Source organism: Macrobrachium nipponense, chromosome 6, assembly GCF_015104395.2.
Source record: "Macrobrachium nipponense isolate FS-2020 chromosome 6, ASM1510439v2, whole genome shotgun sequence".
Classification (NCBI taxonomy): Eukaryota; Metazoa; Arthropoda; class Malacostraca; order Decapoda; family Palaemonidae; genus Macrobrachium; species Macrobrachium nipponense.
In genome coordinates this window covers 82,008,712-82,018,654 of record NC_061108.1, presented here as the reverse complement: position 1 = coordinate 82,018,654, position 9,943 = coordinate 82,008,712, and positions in this window count along the sequence as shown.

Here is a 9,943-nt window from a genome sequence, read left to right as displayed (position 1 = left end):
TCACAGCCCACTGTGGCCTATGTTGTTGACCCTAAAACAGTGCTAGACGTACGATCATGGCTCAATTTAACCTTAAATAAAATAAAAACTACTGAGGTTAGGGGGCTACAATTAGGTAAGTTTGATGATTGGAGGGTGAATGACCACCGTACCAATTTGCAGCCCTCTAGCCTCAGTAGTCTTTAAGATCTGAGGGTGGAGGGACAGACAAAAAGCCATCTCAATAGTTTTCTTTTACAGAAAACTAAAAAGGCAACATAATAACAGATTACCAGTAGGGCAAATGACTGAAGTTATTTATTTGAATTCCTATCCGACAAAAGAAGTATTTCCCATCTCCCGTCAGTCACAATCTTCATGAATTATAAGGACTCTAATGTGACAGCCCGGAGATTTGACGGGCTCTACTCAGCATTTTAAAAGACTTTCCTTGGTGAAAGATTCTCGTCATCTTCCTTCCGAGAGTTCGCCAGAAAAATAATTGCTTGATTTTACTGCAATGGCAATCATATCTTAGTACGAAACTTATGCAAACTTTTTGTCATATTTTTCTAGGCAATATATGAGCGTTCATGAACATTCCGTACAGCAATGCATAGGATTCAAGTTCCAAGCTTACAAACATTAAACACCACGCATCAAATTTAGGTCTGATGCCAAACGCTGGGACCTGTGAAGTCATTCAGCGATGGAAGGAAAACTGAGAGTAAAGGAGGTTTTAAAGATGTCATGGAGGAAAACCTCTCAGTTGCACTATGAAACAATTGTTAGGAGAGGGTGGAAAGAAAGAAGGAAGAAAGAGGCTTAGTAAAAGGAATGAAAGGCGTTGCAGCTAGGTCCCAAAGGGATGCTGCAAAGAACCTTAAGTATTGCCTACAGTGCACCGTGTGAGGTGCAATAATGGCACCACCCTCCTACCGGGACCACGCATCAAAATTATTTTCGTCCCACTTACGTTTTCAGTCAAATGTCAATTTCGAGTCGACATCATATTATCCACTGATTTAGGTCAAACTTGGTAGACAGATACATTGGAGATTTAATTGTAATGATGTTTGCAAATAATATTTGACCAGGGTCTCTTTTTTTTTAAGATCACAGGTCAACTGGAAGGTCAAACATCTTATTTCCCTTGGTGGGTAAATATTTGGTGGTCAGTAATAAAGTCACAGAATAAATAGTCACAGTTTTGGCTAGGAAAAAAGTCCCATTAATTTACAATCCATTGTTTACGTTTTTACGATCATCTCCAACGGACCTGTACTAAACACGCCTCAAAGGTGGATACAGAGAGGTTAAAACCATTGGGGGTCACTATTTAGAAACTATTAATGTGACTTTTTTCCTGTTACTTTTTTTTACCTGGATTCAAATATTTTATGGTGCTGGAAATTATTTCCTTTTAATATTTCTGAAACTTAAATTTATGAGTTAAATCTAAAGTTAAAGGTTAACTAAAAAAGCAAATTAAGCATTTTTTGTAAAAGATCTCTGAAAATGGTATTTAAAGGTACTTGATAATCTTGCGCCTTTTTGTCAAAAGCATACCATGACATTCAACTTCTGAGGATGAAATGTTAGATTTTTGAGTGTGGTGTTTCTCACCGGCTTCACTTCACCATAAATCCTTATCTTCTATGATTTTCTACATCAAATACAGTAATTACAATATTTTATAAATGAAAAAGTTGGAATGAGCCATGTACTACGATGATCACATTTAAGTGAAAATGCATTAGGTGTTTCCATGGTTGAAAGTAGTATCTGTAGGGTAGAACAGATGCAGTTGAAATCTATGGACTTCAGTGTCTTTCTTGAGCTAACAGAGACTGAGGTAGACAACAATAAGATGCCCAAATCAACGCCCTTTTCACCAAAAATAGGGAAAAAATCGGCATAAAACACAAATTACACTCATAAAATTACATATCACGGGATATCGTTAAGACAGGAACAACTGTGCCCGAAGTTTGTGTAGAGGAGCAATCGTTAGTTATTGACAAGCACCAACCTTGAATAAAGCCAGAGAAAGAAGTGTCGGAACTATTTACACAATGAAAAACGAAATTCAACCAGAACAACGGCAACTATTTTGATACAACAAACCGACGTATACTTATAAAAATATTTTGGTCAGTTCCCGATATTTGCAGAAACCTTATTCCACCAAAGCAAAAGTATCAAAAGAACTGGAGCTCAGTGATGCTGGTGGATGAAGATCGTGAGAGAGAGGAAGAGGCGATGCTCACGAACGAAGGTAATGGCTCAGTTTGCGCAGGTAATGTACCTGCGGTTAACACAAACCCTCATTTTTGTTACATTTGAGTTTCAGGGGGTGATTTCCCACGCTATTATGAGTCTTTAATAACTGTGAGACCGCTTTTTATATCAGAAGAAGTTTACGTAAATAGTTTTTGTTATGAAAACTATATACGGTTGACGTCTGCAGAAGCGTGAGGGGGTAAGTGACTGTATTGCTGTAGAAGTAATGGATTAACCAAACAGACTGACAGGCTCACAGACATTAGAATAAAAAGGTTAGAAAGAGAACTAAACAAGAAAAAATAGGTCAAATAGCAAAGACAGACAAGCGAAAGGAGAGAGAACTGGAGAGGGAGACAGGGAAATGCCAGAAAACACAAAAGGTTAAACAGAGAAAGTACAGAATCATGATCTTGTCGTGTACACAATAGGCCCTAGAGAAAGCACACGTAATGGCGTCTCTCAGCTCTTAGTTCATTTTCTCATAAATTCTACTCCTGAAACTGGTGAAGAGGTACTTGATAATCAAATAGTACTCAAAATAATTTTCAGGCAATATCGAGATGATTATCTATACATTTCATATATGTTAACCGAAAGGGAATTTTTAGGCGATAATAATTTCGTCCTCTCGTTGGTTCGAACCAGCGCCCAGCAGACAGAGAAGAAATCAGGAATCCACTGAACTTATCGACTCGGACAACAAGTGAGTATTTTGGATATCGATTCTAATGACATATACCTGAGTTCGACAGTGATTTGTAAGGTCCGCTGGGCGCTGGTTCGAACCGACGAGAGGACGAAATTATTATCAACTAAAAAATTCCCCTTCGGTTAACATACAAGAAAATATATGAATTCCGAGGTAGAGCGAATTGGATATTAAAGTTTTATATGAAGTGAGATTTCCACCTGTTGATGATTTGTCTATAAGTGTGTCACATTTGTTAAGCTTCGTCTGCTGTACAAGAGATTTCATGATGTCTGAGATGTCACCTCAAGCAATAGATTACTGAAACGAGGTGTACGATTTAAGACATTCCAAAGTCACACTAATAGGCAGATGGAAATCTCACTCCATAGAAAACCTTCTTTTCCTCTTACCGGAACTGTCAAGTGTTTCACGTCAATCCTTTATTTTCGACAGGTTCTTCACGATTTCTTCTCCTTCCTGTCGTTCCTCTGCATTGTGGAACAGCTGTTGAGACACACACACACACACACACGCATGTGTTGTGTGTGTGTGTCAAGTGTATGTGCGTGTGTTTGTGAGTGTTGTTTATTAATTTATATTTATATACTTTTGTGGACTTAAATAGTTATTCAAAGTGAGTCTGTCTTGTGCAAGATCATTTTATATAATTTAAATAATAATAATGTATTCCTCTACCTTTGTAAAGTTTGTTGTAATATTTGGTCAATAAAGCAGTACTGCTAGTACGTGTCAACAGCTATTCCACATTGCGGAAGAAGACCAGAAAAGCGAGGAAATCGTGAAGAACCAAACAAAAATAAAGGATTTCTTGAAATTTGCTTGAAACCCTTGACAGTTCCGATAAGAAGAAAAGAATCAAATACGTACCATACAGATACTTGTGCAACAGCAGTAGTATAGTCGTGACCGAAGGCGTCTGTCCGTTCTGTGGTAATGATTATGAAAGCCAGAACTAGCGAGGAGATGATACCATTATTCCTTCTGGCCACGTTTCTATAAAGCTGCATTCTTAATTTGTCAGTAAGCTTTCTGATATTCAGGTGTACTCCGATATTTGCCTCTAAATATGGTTCGTGTACCTAAATGTACGCTTAAATATGCAGAAAATATTTTCACCAATTGATTTATCGAAAGAATTCGATCATTTCACCATCCATTTCAAATAAAATGGATTCGTTAATAAGTAGTGTACATACCAGTCAGACACCCAAAACCAACACCTGGAATAAGAAGTTAAAGCTATTACAGAAATGGGCAAATTCTTCTTCAGGCAAGAACAATCACAACTAATTCCAGCGTCAGTTCAATGTTATTTCTCCGTTTTCATTTCCTTTTACACGTCATGTATAAAAGTCTGGGCTTACAACTTAAAAATAAACATCTTTTGTAACATGTACAGTGAACTTTCCCCAAAATAATTTTCTTTTTAAATGATTCATGTTGGCATCGCACAATACATTTTAAAACTTAGAAAGGGTCCGCTTTAACGGATAGTAAATTTGAACCTAAAGATAAGTTAACATAGATAAGCAAACATAGATAGACGTTAATGCACACACACGCAGAGAGAGAGAGGAGGGGGGGGGGGGGGGTCACGTATCCTTTCAACTTTAAGCACGTATTTCTTTATCTTCCCTGACAGTTCTATTTGACCGTGGGGAACTGGTCGATATATATATATATATATATATATATATATATATATATATATATATATATATATATATGTGTGTGTGTGTGTGTGTGTGTGTGTGTGTGTGTGTGTGTGTGTGTGTGTGTTTGCTTATCTATGTTAACTTATCTGAAGGTTCAAATTTACTATCCGTATATATATATATAATTATATATATATATATATATCTATTTATATATCATATAGTGTGTGTGTGTTTGTGTTTGTGCGTGTGTGTACGTGTACAACAGACGAAAGGAAAACATAAAACAAAACCGGTTCGATTTGGCTGATCAGAAAACGGAATTCGGGTTTGCATGTCATCGGTACTGCGAAATCCGTCCTCCGCCAATTTTGAAAATTCTCAAAAATCACGGATGTTTTAACCAGAATTTCTAACTCTCAGGAAAGTAAACAATGATGAAATGCTCTCTCTCTCTCTCTCTCTCTCTCTCTCTCTCTCTCTCTCTCTCTCTCTCATATACTTTATATCAATCTCTGTTGCGATAAAGTTATCCCTAAACATCTTCTTTCTTTTCTGTAACATTTAATGAGTTGAATTTCATCTTTGTGAAGGAGAATTTGGTGAATTTATATCCAACATTTCGATGTTTATTGCGGGGGTTAAAGCTCTTTCAACCAGCGGTGCTATATTTTGCTGGGGGCAATGTACAGAAATGTTAAAGAAAAGAAAGATGTTTAGAGATAACTTTACAATCATTCACTCCTAAAGTGTGACAATATTTAAGAGGGAATGATTGTATCAGCAAAGTCAACATCATAATTGTATTAACAACTCCCAGTAGAGAACATTTATTTCAGTCATGTTAACAGAAGTTATATGTGAAGGTGGACCTCGACCAGTGATCTTTTAAAAGTCAACTGGTGCACTCAAAAATATCTTTTCTTTAATCAGATCTATTGTCCATTTCCCCATTATATTGGGTTGGATTCCTACCAGTTCAATTGTGCTTTACTTGTGTAACGAATAACTTGATTATGACATTGACCATAGACTTTTAAGGGTCAACATCGACAAACTTAATCACTGAGCTTTAACTTATAAACCAAAGAAAGCCATCTCCTATGAAATATTTAGACAGAATGAAACCCTCATCTCTTTGAATGAATGGGATTCTTCCAAAATTCACCAATAAAGAGATGTATCCCAAATGATCCATACACCACTGGTGATAAAGACGTAACCTCTTTTCATTCAAACTTTACAACAAGGAGTTACAACACCAGAAATCCTCCTGACAACGATAACAATTTGAACTCCGAAGTGAAACTCCTTTATAGAGTGCCATCTGAATTTTCTAAGGGACTTCATTTGAAATTTCACATATTATTCAAGAATTATTGCAGATGTATCTCCATAATTATTATCATTATTATTATTATAGTATTTCAGTAGATGAAACTTATTCATATACCTACTGATGACAGGTTCAGATCGGTTAGTCTTCGTGTAGAGGTAGTTTTCGTAATGAAAAAAAAAAAACAAGTACAAAATGCAAATCGAATATTCTGTACAGCGTATAATGAAGACCACCGAAAATAGATCTATCTTTCGGTGCTCCGGTATAATACTGTATGAGCTGCGGCCCCTGAAACTTAACCACGGCCTGTTGGTAGCCTGTCCAATATCGTTGCCAGACGCACGATTAAAACTACTGACGCTAGAGGGCTGCAATTTGGTATGTTTGATGATCGGAGGATGGAGGATCAACAGACCAATTTGCAGTAGTTTTTAAGATCTGAGGGGGAACAGAAAAAGTGAGGATGGACAGAGAAAACCTCCACAAAATTTTCTTTTTCTTTTACAGAAAACTAAAAATAGCATTTTCCTTTGATGTATTTCAGCACAGAAATATGCAATGGTCATCACAGGAAATAACTATGCCCCCCTCTCTCTCTCTCTCTCTCTTCTCTCTCTCTCTCTCTCCTCTCGTCTCTCTCTCTCTCTCTCTCTCTCTCTCTCGATTTTATTCTCATTGTCTACTGAAATTTCTGTTGTTTTTCCGTCAGGCATTCGAGAAAGAATCCAGCTAGTGTTAGAAAGACTGCAACCTCACACTGTCGCCAAAAGTCTAGCCTCAAAGGCAGAATGATATTTCAACATCTTCATGTTTATGTTGATATGAAATGTTTAGAATAACTAAAAGAAGATGAGTTCCCCGAAGACAGGAGATTTCCTCATGAACTTGCACCTTTGCAACAGCCATCGTTACGAACCATTTCCCGCGCGTATGTTTGCGCGTGTGTGCTGTCCTCAGGCGCAAGACGCTTGAACTTTCTTACGTTCCTAGTTCTTAAAGACAAACATTACCTCGGCGATGCGCCATCGGGGATATTTATGCTGTATTTGGACATAGATTGTCTCTTGTTTTCCTTCTCCTTTTGTTTGTGCAACGAATTCCAGTAGAAAGTGGATATGATCCACATCACTTTCGGCTGCAGGGTCACTATTTTGGCTCGAGATCTTTTTTATTTTTCGTAGCCATTTCTTGATGATGCGTAGTTTGCGGAATGATGGACTGTATAGACAACAGAGACTACAACGCATCCAGGATACAGAGCCGTCCTTTGACCTCACTGACTGTGGTGAATTTGTAGTATCCGCTAAATCAACTAAGACGTTATAATTTTGAAATGAATTTAATGTGGTACAGCGTTGGTATATAAAAGCAAGGTGTTCTGAGAGACCAGTTAGGGAGATCTTCCCAACATTCCACAATATGCAGATATTGGTAAGTCTCTTCTTATGAAAACTTCAGTAAAATCTAAGGGTGATTTTACGGTAACGTATACCAAGTAACATCATTCAAAGTCATTAATATGCCTCATTGATAAAGCGTAGTCCCGAGTCACATTTGACCTCCTTAGCCTATTTTTTTTATTTCTAAATTATGGTATTCTACCATCTCATAATCTACAGGCAATATACTAATGAAACTGGCTTGTTTGCAATGTTACTGTACTTAAGAAGTGTGCGGATACTAACTTTTGTAATACGAAACCAAAATAAGTAACCAAACTCCTTTTTAAAAATGTTTCACAAGGGGTGAAACTTCTTACAGAAATCAGAGCATGGGACAGATATCTCGAATATTTCCTACGGGATAAACACCCAACTAGAAGTGAAATGAAGTGTTTAATGTTTATCTAGAAATTTGTTTCCCCGGGTATTTTTTAGAAATTACCCATAAACATATTTTCTTCTTTGTACTTTTAATAAAAAGGAATAACTAGAATATCTTGGAAAACCACCTCTGCTCTTTTCATATTTTTTCTTGATTAAAGACTGTCGTCGAAGGTTAATGTGTCAATGACATCATGTGAGCTACGTGTTAGCAATCAACCTTTCACTAACGTGAAACGACGTAACCAATCCACGCCGCGTTACATTTTACATATCCTGGTAGACTTAAGCCCACACCAAATATGTTAAATTGCGGTGTCTTTTTCTTCCTCTTTCTTCTGAGATACTGAGAATACACCGATTAAGACGTATGACATCACTTTCCGCCTAGTAACACTGCCTTAGGCTTAGGATAACGCCCTTTGGCAACGCTGGTCACTCGTTTGCCAGAGGAGTCGATGCAATCGCGTTATGGTCCAGACATTGCTTCATCCAGCTCACCGCAGTCGATGGATACGTTGAAGAAGATTAACCTACTTCCAGAGAGGAATTGCTGGTGACGTATCACCAATTACACTGGGACGGAGGGTCATTGGGAAAGATATAACGACTTTGATGCCGAGCTGACCTGGCCGGTAAGAAAAGAAGAGGAAAAAACAGAAATAGCGCCGACAAGCAAGAAGCATTTTGATGACTTGAGGGTCGAGACCTCTGCGATACAATCTCTCGAGGGAAGTCGGAACGGACATACACATCCAAGAAATGTTTCACTCATTGGGGTAAGTTAAGTCAGTGTTGTGTTATGAGTTTAAGAAAGGGCAGACATACTCCCTCTTGTGACCAATGTCCATTGCGTATAATCACGTCGTATTCGCCGAACTCGATCTGTCTTACAGTATATCTAATTTTGACCAGCTGAACGAGCTGAAACTAGGGAGGACTATCATATTGATTAAAGAAAAATATATAAAGAACATTTCTTCTCCATTTTTGTTATTACGATAATGAAACCACAAGAATCTTCAGAGACTAAAGACAAATGAGCGTCCAACACGAGCGTTCCAACCTCAGTTCCCGGGCTGAGAGTTCGCGTGATTTTGGTGATCCAGCGACGATGACTCCACCGGCACAATCCTGCAAATTAGGCCATGACATCATCCAGTTCTTAAGGCTATGATTTTTGCCTTTGATACGGAAGCGTATAATATATATACTACATACATAGATATATAATATATATATCATATATATATATAAATGTATATATATAATATATATGTGTGTGTGTGTGTGTGTGTGTGTGTGTGTGTGTGTGTGTGAGGGTTCTCGCGGGCGCAGAATGAAAACAATTTTCTAGCCTTTCTCTTTTTTTGATGTCTTAGTTACCGTGAGTAGAGAATAATAACTGGTACTACCTCTTGAGTTTGACACGTGGTATCATTTAGTGTTATTTTCTTTTCTTGAGGGTTCATGGGCTATAATAGATTTTCAGAAGGTAGCCTCTCACACAATATACGTATATTATTTGTAAGTCATTATATAACTTGGCTTAATGATCACGTCATTGTAGCTGACGAGCGGAAATCTCACCTATATCTTGTCAGTTCTTGTAGCAGCCTTTAAGTACTCGACGTTTTCACTGGTTGTTCATTACGTAATTCAGCAGCAAAAACATGTTACCATAGAAAATCAAGCCCTAACATACAGCCTTCAATAATGTAAAAAAAAAATAGGCTCTAGTTGGATGCTATTCGTTCCTTGCTGAACGAGTAGGTTGCGGGCTCGCCTACTAATTTGGTAGCAAGAGTTCGCGCCCCGCTCTGCCAACGCAGAATCAGAGGAACTGTTTCGTAGCTACGTAAAAATATCTCATCCTTCGGGCCAGCCAAAGCAGAGCTGTTCATCAGATCAGCTCAGTGGTCTGGTTAAACTAAGATATACTTAACTTAGAGAGTTATGCTGTCTAGATTCTCTCCAGACAACGGAAGGAAAAGCGCGATGGAGCCTTGAAAGGAAGGAGGGATGAAATGGTGTTGGGGGAAAGGAAAGGAGAGGCATCTATGGGAAAAGGAGAATCAGGTCACACATTAAATCAGGTTTTGTCTGCGTAACCCAAGGAAGTCATTGCACATATAAACAGATTAGGCGC